At 40.0% G+C, this 13609-nt stretch overlaps 1 protein-coding gene and 1 pseudogene across 4 annotated transcripts in view; one reads left to right on the forward strand and one right to left on the reverse strand.

Moving 5' to 3' along the window:
* The window catches only part of THSD7B (thrombospondin type 1 domain containing 7B), a 1008953-nt gene that overhangs the window by 908753 nt on the left and 86591 nt on the right, over window positions 1–13609 (reverse strand). The window contains exon 1 of one of the 4 annotated variants that reach the window (XM_070071550.1): window positions 2167–2641. The exons of the other annotated variants lie outside the window; for them this stretch is intronic. The gene's annotated coding sequence lies outside the window, so the exon portion shown is untranslated. Of the gene's footprint in view, window positions 1–2166; window positions 2642–13609 lie in introns of those variants that run through there. 4 annotated transcript variants of the gene reach the window in all.
* LOC138848876 (asparagine synthetase [glutamine-hydrolyzing] pseudogene) overlaps window positions 1–13609 on the forward strand; it is a 50651-nt pseudogene that overhangs the window by 29922 nt on the left and 7120 nt on the right.

Genomic DNA, 13609 nt, shown 5'->3' on the forward strand with positions numbered 1-13609 from the left:
TCGTACAGAAACATTAACATATTATATATGAAAATCATTTAAACGCATACTTTCCTATTTCAAGGTTGACACTAAACCCAGACGTATATTTACCTTTTTCTAAACTGGCCAGTACAGACCTGCTCAGAAAGGCACATTACACTTATCAAGATTACCCATTGCCTTAGCTCCAGGAGGCAGAAAGCACCCCTAAAACACCCCAAAATAATTTTCCTCCCCTCAAACTATAGGTCCTACACAACAAAGAGCTTTCTGTCCCAGGGACTGCTTTCCAGAGAGTTCTGAATGGAACTAAAACCAAATAACCCTTAATGCATATCCATTTCCAGGGAAGAAAGTCGAGCCCCTCGCAGATCCCACAGGCAAGCTGACTTTCTCCTTCTGTGCTCTCAGCCCTTCTCAGGGTGGCACCTCAACCAGCAACAGAGTCCTTTCTCAATACGGCAACAGCTTTCTTTGCTGGAAGCTTCATTCCCAAAGTGATTGCATTTATTTCTACCCAAACTAAGATGTATATTTCAGCACTAAAAATCTGCCTCATAAGGAAAATTGAGGCAGAAGATGGTTTTCAAATATGGCTCTTGTGGTCTAAGCTTATAAACTCTAACTGCTTCCTATGTTTACCTTTAGGCCCTGCAGAATGTATAAAATATACAGTGTCTACTTTTCAACATTATGTTTATTATTAATATTTACTGCATATCAAGAGAGTCCTAGGAATCAGAGTTGCTAGTAAATTTTAATGCAATCCTAAAGTTAATATGGAAATCTGTGTGTTATAAAACCCACATAGTATTTCAGTGGGTCATTGTCTTCCTCACATACAAGATTTGGTCAGATTCTCATTGAATTCTACATTATATGAGTAAAAAGGTTATAACTAGTAAGGCAATTCTCCATGTACAGTTACGATGATGCTTTTGTTGGTCGCACTCTGCATGAATTACTAAGTAAGGTTAAAATGGAATCACAGAGTGCTTTTCAATAAAATACGGGCATCTATAAATGATTCAGATGTTAATCATTTAGCTTCAGCCTTTATAACTAAAGAAAAATCAGGCTGGAACTGGGTGTTGCTCCTGCTTCTTGCAATCTATATATTTTACTATCAAATTACTGTAGCAGAAAATGTTTTCATTTCCTTAATGAATGAAATTATTGCATTTCCTAGTTATGGCTCCTTTCCTACACACAAGACTAAGCACAAAAGAGAATCTTAACAGTGCCTTTAATTGGCTCAGCACCTGGTATCTCCTCAGTCATCATATTAGGATCTTTATGAGAAGAGGAAATGATGAGAAGCCCAATCTCTCATGCCACATTGCTGTGAATGCTGCTTTGGAGGTGTCAAAGGCTTCATTTTATTGGAAAAACTCTCTACTCTTGTTTCAATTTCTCATTAATCTTGATTGATAAGCAGCCATCATTAATAAAAAAAGAAAATCTCTAGTTGATCATAGGAAGCCTATCAATCATCCCTGAGCCAAGAGGAAGGATGATAGGAAGGTGTTTGACTTCTCCCCACACTCACTCACTCTCCTCTCCAGCCACTCACACATTGGCCAGTAACAGACAGTCCACATATTCCTCTTGTATAAACAGCAGATCCTTGCAGCTGTATAACAGCCCAAGACATCAGTAGCAACTTTCAACTGAAGCTTCCAAATGATCAGTAATAACTTTTGATGACCCTTCTCTCTTCCTCAACACAGCTATAAAATATTATTTGAAATTTTAGCACAGTTACCTTCAACTTAATTAAAAGCATGATAAGTTCAGATTCATAGACTACCTAAATCTAATCTAAAAGAAACAAAAAAAGTGTATTGCGCCTTTGTGTATTACCGTAATGCCTTTCCTAAACCTAAATTCACAATAGGTGAACACAACCTTCCATTCCATAATTACTTGTAATAGTGCCTTTTTCATCCTTTCTAATGTGAAACCCCAGATGATAAAAAAGAATCTGTAGTTAAACAATGACTTTTTCTACATGGATCAATTATGCTTTTATGATTAAAGGCTTTTATAGGGTGAAAAAAATGAACCAGTATACAAAATCTTGTTAGAAAACTTATTTAAAATCTGTACACCTCTTGCTGACACATCATGAAATATGTTTCCCCAGATGCTGCAAAGTTAAAAAGAAAAATCTGTTTCACTTACCATGGCTTCTCGTCCTTCCCTGGAGCAGACTTTAGGACCCATGCCAAGTCCTAAATTTCTGCACTACCTCTCACAGTAAGAATAGCAATTCCCACTGTTACACCTTTGCTTGAGCTCCTCACCTCTCCCAGAATCCCTCCTTCACTCCTCCCCACCTATTCAAATCTCCTAATCCTTTCAACCTCTCCTTGTTGACATGCCCAGCTGCACCAGGCGCCAGGGACTCTCTTTTCTGAGGCTTCTCTACTCTGTAAAGAGGATTACAATCCTGTTTATAACTCTCCCTGTCTGTTTCTCTCTCTGCCCTGGCTAATGGTGGAGATTTGAGTTGCTAAGTGTGTCTCTGTCCAACATCAAAGTTACCTATATGCAAGTGCTGAAATAAAAGATTGGGGCTAAAGATTTATGAGATTTCACCAGTGTGAAATGAAGAAAGGGAGAGTGGACAGAGGGAAGACTTGATTTGAAATTCAACTGTGTCAAAGACTTGGCCAACCCACCTTGGAAACCTTGGAAAGAATTTCACTTACAGGGGTCAGCACCATGGCACAGTAGGTTAATCCTCTGCCTGCAGTGCCAGCATCCCATATGGGTGCCAGTTCGTGTCTCGGCTGCTCCTCTTCTGATCCAGCTCCCTGCTATGGCCTGGGAAAGCAGTAGAGGGTGGCCCAAGTGCTTGGCCCCTTGCACCCACGTGGGCAACCCACAGGAAACTCCTGGCTCCTGGCTTTGAATGCACTTTTTTTTAATATTTTATTTATTTATTTATTTTTGACAGGCAGAGTGGACAGTGAGAGAGAGAGAGAGACAGGAGAGAAAGGTCTTCCTTTGCCGTTGGTTCACCCTCCAATGGCTGCCGCGGCTGGCACGCTGTGGCCGGCGCACCGCGCTGATCCGATGGCAGGAGCCAGGGACTTATCCTGGGCCCAAGCACTTGGGCCATCCTCCACTGCACTCCCTGGCCACAGCAGAGAGCTGGCCTGGAAGAGGGGCAACCAGGACAGAATCTGGCTCCCCGACCGGGAATAGAACCCGGTGTGCTGGCGCTACAAGGCGGAGGATTAACCTAGTGAGCCGCGGCGCCGGCGGCTCCTGGCTTTGGATGGGCCCTGCTCCTGCTGTTGTAGCCATTTGGGGAATGAACCAACAGATGGACGATTCTCTCCCTCTCTTCTCCCTCCCTCCCCCTCCCTCCCTTCCTGGCGCTCTCTCTCTCTCTCTCTCTCTCTCTCTCTCTCTGTAACTGTACCTCTCAAATAAATAATAAATGAAAACAATTTCACTTATTAGAATTAGACCATCTCAGGCTCAGGCAGCCAGGTTTTTCTATGTTCTCACTCAGTCAACAGATGACTGGACATGACCTCAAGCAAGTGGGCACTTTGTAGCTGAGACAGGTTCAAAGAGCAGATGTTTGGAAGCTGTTTGTAGACCTCCCTTCCTGCTGCTCCTTGCTTAAGGAGGGTTCATTTCCACATCTGCCTTAGTGGTCATCACCGGTTTGCACTCAGATCCTGTCTTAGCTCTCTTCAAATTACCTTTCACAAGTTCCCAATTCTATTATTGGTTTGGCCAACGGGAGGTACTGAAAGGAGATTAGAGAACAAGAGAAGAGGAAAATCCAGGATACTTCTCTTTCCCAATCTCTCTGCTTGGGTGGTCTTTTCTCTCTGGTTCTAGCTCCTGCTGGTGACTTCTGCAGTCGGGTTCCAGCATCCAATAGGCACACCAGCTGTGATTCCAGTTTCTACCTAGGAGCCCTAGCTCCTCAGCTTTGGGAACACTTTTCTTCTCTTCGCTGCTCCAGATTAAGGAACACTAACGACTGTGAGCTGTCACCTCATGGTGACCACATCGTCCTTTGTTCTTCAACTTCTCAGCTCTTCTATCATTCATGTTAACAGTGCTTTGTATTAAGTGCTCTCTGTCTGAAATATCTAAAATGATTTGGGTTTGCTTCTCTGGATCTAGACTAGTCAGACTTCCCCATATATAAAACTTTATGTAGCAGACCTACATGTAAAAAATATCAAAGTCATGGATCTCTCTCTCTGTGAAATGGGTGTGGAAGCAATGAGCTTTCTGTCCCACAGAGGCCTCTGGGCACTCAGAGGTTTGAAATCTACTGTAAATTATTCTCAATTACAATGCACACATTACCCCATAGTTGGAAACAGTGGACTGCTGCTAGATCATGGAAACATCTAAATTGTAATGAATCTCCTGTCTTAGAACAAAGAGTACCCCAGAACCCAATTGATTAGCAATACCTCAGACCCCTATCTGGGGGGCTTTCTCACCCATCCAGTTCAGAGAAAGAGACTTGCTAAAATAGGCATCTTTTATGTGCAAACCAGGTGAAAGAGAACTGAGCATGGACTCTCTTCAGATATCTACAAAAATAGAAGCACAGCTCCATCACAGCGAGGATTCACTATGGGTTCTCTGCTTACCTGTCTCTCCCATTGGATTATGGCAGTGACTGCCCCATTTATCAAATTATACCCCTGAGAAAATACAAAGCATACAACGATATTTCCAAAAGCTTGTGGAAAAAATGGCATGAAAACCAAAGTCTCTCTTGGTGCAAAATTTTCTTCCTTCCTGCAATTTTATTTCATTTTATTTTTAATGGTTTTAGTATTTTTCTTTTTATATTTTTATTAATACTAGGCAAACAGGTTTCATGTATTTCATAGGTACAGTTCTAAGAAGATAACCATACTTCCATCTCTCTCCCTTCCTCCCTCCTTCATTCTTCTCTTTTTTCCTTTAATTTTTGCAGACATACTTTTCATTATTATTACTATTATTTTTTTTGACAGGCAGAGTGGACAGTGAGAGAGAGAGACAGAGAGAAAGGTATTCCTTTGCCGTTGGTTCACCCTCCAATGGCCGCCGGGGCCGGCGCACCGCGCTGATCCGATGGCAGGAGCCAGGTACTTATCCTGGTCTCCCATGGGGTACAGAGCCCAAGTACTTGGGCCATCCTCCACTGCACTCCCTGGCCATAGCAGAGAGCTGGCCTGGAAGAGGGGCAACCGGGACAGAATCTGGCGCCCCGACTGGGACTAGAACCCGGTGTGCCGGCACCGCAAGGCGGAGGATTAGCCTAGTGAGCCGCAGCGCCGGCCTGCAGACATACTTTTAATCCACCCTGTAATCACATGCTTAATTCACCATTAACAAGCCAAAAGGAGGAGGACCACAGTTCCACAGGAATATAAACAGGGGCTAAAAACAATAATATTATCACAAGATGTTTGTTTCATTCCTATACCTTATTTATATTCTATATTAACGGCCACAAATCAAAAAAAAAAAAAAAAGCATTGAGTATTTGTCTTTTGGGGACTAGCTTATTTCACTAATCATAATGGTTTCATTTGTTTCAAAAGATACAATTTCATTCTTTTAATGGCTAAGTTAGGATTCTATAGTGTATATTTATCACATGTTCTTTCTTAAGATTTATTTATTTGAAAGGCAGAGAGAGTTACAAAGAGAGAGAAATAGACAGACAGACATAGAAACAGGGACAGACAGAGAGATCTTCCATCTGCTGATTCACTCCCTCAGAGAATGCAATGGGCAGAGCTGAGCTTATCTGAAGGCGAGTCAGGAACCTCTCACAAGAGTCAGGATTCTCCTACATGGGTGCAGGAATGCAAGTACTTGGGCTATCTTTTGCTGCTTTCGCAGGTGCATTAGCAGGAAGCTAGATCGAAGTGGAACAGCTGGGACTACAACTGGCATGCATATGTGATACATGTGCTTCAAGGTGTGGCTTTACCTGCTAAGCCACAGCACCAGCCTCTGCCACATTTCTTCATCTAGTCATCAGATGATAGACATCTGGGTTGATTTCATATCTTAGCTACTGTGCATTGAGCTACAATAAACATGAGGGTACAGATAACTCTTTGATATGCTTCATTTCATTTGATTTCATTTCAAATTGGGCAAATTCCCAGGAGTAGGGTCATATGTGATATCTATTTTCAGATTTCTGAGTTATCTAGTACTTTTGTACTAGTTCACTTCGCACCAAATGGGATTAGAGTACCTTTTTCAGAACAACCTTGGCACCATTTATTGTTTTTGATTTTTGGATGATAGCCATTCTAACCAGGGAGAGGTGAAACCTCATTGTGGTTTTGATTTGCCTTCTCCTTATGACTAGTGATCTTGAACATCTTTTCATGTCTGGTGGCCATCTGAATTTCATCCTTTGAAAAAATGTGTAACCATATCTTTTGCCCATTTCTTAACTGGACTGTCTGTTTTCTTATTGTTGAGTTTCTTGAGCTCTTTATAGATCCTAGATTTTAATCCTTTAATGGTTGTATAGTTTGTAAATCTTTTCTCCCATTTTGTCAGTTGCATCTTCATTTTCTGAGTGTTTCTTTGCAGTGCAGAAGCCTCTTAGCTTGATGTAATATCATTGGTCTATTTTTGCTGTGATTGCCTGGGCTTCTGGAATCTTTTCCTAGAAGTCTTTCCAATGCCAATAAATTGCAGAGCTTCTCCAATGTTTTCCTCCAGTAATTTAATGGTACCTGATCATAGATAAGGATCTTAGATTGATTTTTAGTTGAATTTTGTATAATGTATAAGGTAGGGGTCTTGTTTCATTCTTCCGCACACAGAGATCCTTTCTCCAGGAATTGACTTTTAGCTACTTTGTCAAAGATTAGTTGGTTGTAAGTGTATAGATTAATTTCTAGGGTTTCTATTCTGTTCCATTTGTCTGTAAGTCTACGTTTGTGCCAGTACCAGAATTTTTTTATTATAACTGCCCTGTAGTATGTTTTGAAATCTGGTATTGTGATGCCTCTGGCTTTGTTTCTGTTATTTAACATTGCTTTAGCTATTCGAGGTCCCTTGTGTTTCCATATGAATTTTAGCAGTTTTTTTTCTAGATCTGAAAAGAATATCATTGGTATTTTCACTAGAATCATGTTGAATCTATAAAGTGCTTTGAGTTATAGACATTTTCATGTTAATAAATCATCCAATCCATGAGCATGGCAAATGTTTTGGGGGTGGGGAATGGCAGTGCTGTGGCACAGTGTGTAAAACGACCACCTGCACTGTTGGCATCCCATATGGCCTTGGTTCAAGTACTGGCTGCTCCAATTCTGATCCAGCTCCCTTCTAAAGTGCCTGGGAAAGCAGCAGATGATCACCAAAGTACTTATGCCCCTGGACCTAAACAGAAGACCAAGAAGAAGCTCCTGGCGTCCAGCTTCAGCCTGGGCCCATCTCTGATCACTACGACCATTTGTGAAATGTACCAACAGATGTAAGATCTCTCTCTCTCACTCTCTCTCTTGGTCTCTGCCTCTCTCTTATTCTGTAACTCTCATTCTGTAACTTTCAAATAAATAAATAAATCTTTTAAAAAAATGTGTAGCAGAGTGTCTTGGCTTTCCATGCCCGAAATACTCTCATGGGCTTTTCAGCCAGATCCACATGCCGTAAGGGTTGATTCTGAGGCCAGAGTGCTGATTAAGACATCCACCATTCTATGAGTCTGCTGTCTATCACGCTTCCCATGTTGGATCATTAAAAAAAAAGACCTAAATGAAAGATCTCCACGAGTGAGATACCAGTGGAAAGAACAGGTCATCAAAGGAGGTACCTTTCTCTGAAGGGAGGAGAGAACTTCCACTTTGACTACGACCTTGTCTAAATATGATCAGAGTTGGTGAACTCAAAAGGCTTCCACAGCCTTGGCAACTCATGACAAGAGACTAGGGTGATTACTGATTCCATAAACAAGAGTGTCAATTTGTTAAGTCAACAACAGGAGTCACTGTGCACTTACTCCTCATGCAGGATCTCTGTCCTTAATATGCTGTACATTGTGACTTAATGCTATAACTAGTACTCAAACAGTATTTTTCAGTTTGTGTTTCTACGTGGGTGCAAACTGTTGAAATCTTTACTTAATATATGCTAAACTGATCTTCCATATATAAAGAGAATTGAAAATGAATCTTGATGTGAAGCGAAGGGAAGAGGGAGCAGGAAAGGGAAGGGTTGCAGGTGGGAGGGAAGTTATGGGGGTGGGGAGCCATTGTAATCCATAAGCTGTACTTTGGAAATTTATATTCATTAAATAAAAGTTTTAAAAAAATGTGTACCTTGTGGGGCCAGCACCATGGGACAGTAGGTTAATCCTCTGCCTGTGGCACCAGAACCCCATATGGGTGCCGGTTCTAGTCCCCAGCTGTACCTCTTCCAATCCAACTGTCTGCTATGGCCTAGGAAAGCAGTAGATGGCCCAAGTGCTTGGGCCCCTGCACCCACATGGGAAGCCGAGAAGAAGCACCTGGCTCCTGGCTCCTGGCTTCGGATCAGCACAGCTCTGGCCCTTGTGGCCATCTGTGGAGTGAACCAACTGAAGGAAGGCCTTTCTCTCTGTCTCTTCCTCTCACTGTCTAAATAAATAAATAAAAATTTTTAAAAAAAAATTTGTAGCTTATGAATGGTACTCACCTTAAAAGATCTTTCTAAGCCATGACATTGTTTGTATATCCAAAGGCCACTGATTTTTGTGTGTTGATTTTATAACCTGTAACTTTACTAAACTCTCCTAGGAGTTCCAATAGTTTCTTAGTGGAGTCTTTTGGTACTTCAATATACACAATCATGTCATCTACAAAAAGGGATAATTTGACCTCCTCCTTTCCAATTGGTATCTATTTCACTTCTTTTTCATGTCTAATGGCTCCAGTTAAAACTTCTAGAACTATATTGAATAGCAATGGTGAAAGGCATCCTTGTCTGGTTCTCGATCTTAGTGGAAATGCTTCCAACTTTTCCCCATTCAATATGATGCTGGATATGGATTTGTTGTATACTGCCTTGATTGTGTTGAGGAATGTTCCTTCCAAGCCCAATATGCTTAAGGTTTTAATCATGAAAGGATGTTTTATTTTATCAAATGCTTTCTCTGTATCTATTGAGATAATTATATGGCTTTTATTCGATTTGTTCATGTAATGCACCACATTTATTGATGTACAAATGCTGAACTATCTCCGCATACCAGGGACAAATCCCACTTGGTCTGGGTGAATGATCTTTCTGATGTGTTGTTGGATTCGATTAGCTAGTATTTTGTGGAGGGCTTTTACATCTACATTCATCTGTGATATCGGTCTACAGTTCTCTTTCTTTGTTGTATCTTTTACTGTGTTTTGAAATAAGGTGATACACTTTTTGAAAACCAGAAAATTTTTCCATAATAAACATTTGTTATAAACTTTCTGAAGATCCCTCATATAACCAGTTCTCACAAATTATAAATATTTATATATTCATTTATTCAAGAGATAGACATACAGGAAGGAAGAAAGAAAGATCACATCCACTGATTCATTCCCCCAAATACCTGCAGTGACCCCAGACTGGGGGACTGTAGCCAGAGTCTAGGAACTCAAACCAGATCTTCCACGTGGGCGGTAAGGACTTAAACACTTGGAGCCATCAACTACTTCCTTCCCATGGTATACATTAACAGGAAGCTGGTATTAGAAATAGAGCTGGATCTCAAACTCAGGCACTCTGATTGAGATTCAGGGATCTCAAGCAGCAATTTAACTAGTACCCCAAATACCTATCCCTGTTTTCATCCCTTGAATCTTAAAAAAGTTGTACTTAAAATTTTTCTCCATTTCTTGGTTTTTCTATGCAGGGAGTATGGTTTTGATGCAGAGAAAAGGATAATGGGACATTCATGTACATAGTTCCAATATGAAAGATAAGCATGTTCATATAAGTATCATCAGAAAGAATTTAAATGAAGCAGAATTCCTCTTGGGAAATATAAGAAATGGAATTTTTTAAATAGACTTTATAAAATTCTACCTTTTCCCCAATAGGCACCAATAACTGTAACAAAGGGATATTGCCTTTTTCAAATGAATGATTACTCTTGACAATAGAAGTGTAAACAGTGCTTTTAAATCTGTTATGTTAAATGAAGGGAAAAAAGTAATGTCTTAGTTGGAAGCAAAAAGAAAGAAATCACTTGGTATGAATGACTAGTTGTTTTGCTCAACTTCAAAATACAATAACATTTTTTTGGAAAGGGAGACCAAGCCAGTCAGTACCTAAGTAGGGTTCATTATTGCAGAGGGAGAGAGGGCTGAGGAGGGCAGAACATTTATTGAACAATTACAGTACATGAAGAATTGTGCTGGATGTTTTCACATACATTTTCTTGTTCAATCTCTAAAATAAATCTGAGAAATATTATTCTCCCACTTCATGGAGAAAAAAAAGACAGAGAAATTTGGGAAGTAAGTTACTGCCCAAAGTCTACCAGTCTACTCAGATCTCTTCATCCCCAATGTTCCATGATTTGGCTGTAATTATTCCTCCTTTGGTATGAATTTTATTTATTATTTTATCAAGGGCTTTCACAAAGAGGAGAGAAGTTCACTTCATGCTTTCCTTCCAAATGTCAATTTTAGGGATATAGCCAGTTTTTGTTCGCATCATCCTTAGGGAGACTCTAAAGGTTTCATTAAGCATCTTTTCCTGAAGGCACCTCACAAAATAATTGTTGTAATTATTCCTTTCTTGCTAAGATAATATCTGTTAAATGCAAGCCTATCTATGAACTGATGCTCATCCACTTACTAGAATTAACCTATCTGTGACCCTCATAATGGGACCAGATTGATATAGTTGAGATTAATGAGTCAATTAGTTTTGGACAAGGTACAAGGAACACAAACTGTTTCATATTGTTAGGACCTCACAATGTTCTCTACTTCCTGTGTAGCTTTTGACATCTATAAAATAACCCAGTGCCGTTTTTTTTTTTCCAACTTAACAATGATGAATGCTGGTATTTTCCCAAGAACACAGAAATCATTCGGATGAAAAAGGAAGTGATAACGCAAGAGTGCAAGCTATTCTTTAAAAACAATTGTCTTTAAATCCTTTTATTTGACAAATTCATGATTCCACGGACTTAGCTGCCTCAGAATGTCATTTTTATAGTTCAATTAGCCTGCCAGGAGAACGTAGGTCCTATTATTGGAAAAACAGGAGACACTGACAAATTAGCAACAAACTAACATAAAGAAGAAAGCACTAGAAATTTCCAGAATCATTGAGATAAAAAGTTCATCATGATAGTGTATGGGATTCCTTACAAATTTCTTCACACTAACTGCCCTTTTCATTTGTTTAGGCAAAACTTAAAATCTTTATGTTCTTTGTAGAGTCTATATCATTACAATCATTTAGACAAGGTTCATTTTCTTGTTAAATATATTTTCTCCACTTTTGCAGCTTGCCTTACACCCATCCACGAATGAATTCCCAACTTGTTGTCTCTAGCTTTGACTACTAGTCCAAGATCTGGACTCTTAATCAACCATCTAGATGTATCCAGCTGTGTAACCTGCAGATGTTTCAACTCCTCCTTCCCAATCTGGAAGTTTACCTAGCACAAAAAAGTCAAGACTTGGAATTTTGAGTAGTGAGACTCTGAAAAAGGATTTATCTTGTTACTGATTTTAGGTATTTTCTCGTTTCTGTGAAAAACATCCATTGCATTTAATGGAATTTTATTAAATATTCCATTATAAATTTAAAGTATATTTTAAGCAGACTACGCAGTTAAATAGGCTGGGTTCAAATCTTGGCTCTGACATTTCCCACTGTATGACTCTGACTAAGGTATATATCCCCTTGGAGCTCTAGTTCACAGTATATAAAATGAAGGATAGTAATGATTCTTATCCCAGGGCTATAAGAAGAATTATCAAAGAGTAATACACTTCAGGGCTTGGCAAGTGCTCAATAAATGCCTGTTGCAACACTGGTGATACTATAGAAAGCTCTTCTTGCTATAACTATACAATCAGAAAAACAAAAATTAATTCCATATTTTCCCTCTTATTCTCCATAGCCCTAGTCTCCAGGCCTTTCAATGTACTTACTGTATGCCTCTTGATGTTCTTTTTTTTTTTCCTTTTTGTCCTATCATCTTTGTCATTTTCTACCTGGTTTCCATCAGGCTCATTCCCTTCCAAATACCTCTATACAACACATAGAGTAAATTCCCTAGAACACAAGTTGGATCATACCCCTACTGAGTCTGACATACTGTAATGTCCATCATGTCTAGAATAAAGTTCTATATTTTTGTCAAGACATCCAAGTCTTTTCTTGATCTGGATTGTGTTTACTTCAACAATCTCATTTCTTACCAATCCCTCAAACTTCTAATATCTCAACCATGGAAACCATTTTAGAGAGCACACCAGGTTTGCCTCAGTGCCTCTGCTGGTTATACTCCCATTCTGCCTGTCTTCTGAACCACTCTTCATCCTCTTGCTCAGTGGTAACCTCCTCACAAGGCCTTCCATGAAGCACTGTGTAACTACACAGGAGAACCAGCAATTTCTTTCCTGATGCTCTTTTACAGACTTCATCAGTTGTATGCTATCTTTTTTTAAAGATTTATTTATTTATTTGAAAGTCAGAGTTACACAGAGAGAGGAGAGGCAAAGAGCGAGAGAGAGAGAGGTCTTCCAACTGATGGTTCACTCCCCAATTGTCCACAACGGCTGGAGCTGCTCCAATCAGAAGCCAGGAGGCAGGAGCTTCCTCTGGGTCTCCCAGACTTGGGCCATCTTCCACTGCTTTCCCAGGCCACAGCAGAGAGCTGGATTGGAAGTAGAGCAGCTGAGACTCGAACCGGCGCCCATATGGGATGCCAGAAATTCAGGCCAGAGCATTAACCCACTGTGCCACAGTGCCAGTCCTGTCAGCCCTGTCAGCCCTGCTTTGGGCTTACTTGTCTATTTCCTTTACCAACCCAGGCTTTCCATAAAGCAAAAATCTAAGTTATTTTAATTTAACATCCCAAATCATAAAACAATGTTAGGAACATAGCTGGCACTCCATAAATTCTTACTGAAATCTATCCATGAAATTATGTACAAGAGACACCATCTCAAAGCCCATTAACACAACTCTGCAGCATTCATATGTACAGCTTGCTTGAATTCTTTGATGGAAATCATGCATCAACAAGACACAAAACAAACGGGCAAGATCTGGATGATCATCACACCCCAGTGAACTAGCAGAGAAAGGGGACTATAAAACATGTCCACACAATAATATTATCAATCGGTTAAAGAGAGGTGTTGACTTTTTCTGTGAAAGTCTTTTCCCCTTCTACCCTCCATTGTGAAGGTCAAGTATCTCCTGTGTTTGGGGGAAGAAACTCTGCCTAGAAGAAGGAAGTCAATTCTGGACTCTAGATCTCAAAACCTAAAGTGATTGAGTCCACAGTGAGACAATAATCTTGAAGATCAGGATTTAGAAGAAAAGAAAAAGTGTTTGGTTTCTAAAACCATCCTCATTGTAATAAAACTCTGCACCTATGCTTCGAAAGCAAGCATGC

This window comes from Oryctolagus cuniculus, chromosome 3 (genome assembly GCF_964237555.1).
Source record: "Oryctolagus cuniculus chromosome 3, mOryCun1.1, whole genome shotgun sequence".
NCBI lineage: Eukaryota > Metazoa > Chordata > Mammalia > Lagomorpha > Leporidae > Oryctolagus > Oryctolagus cuniculus.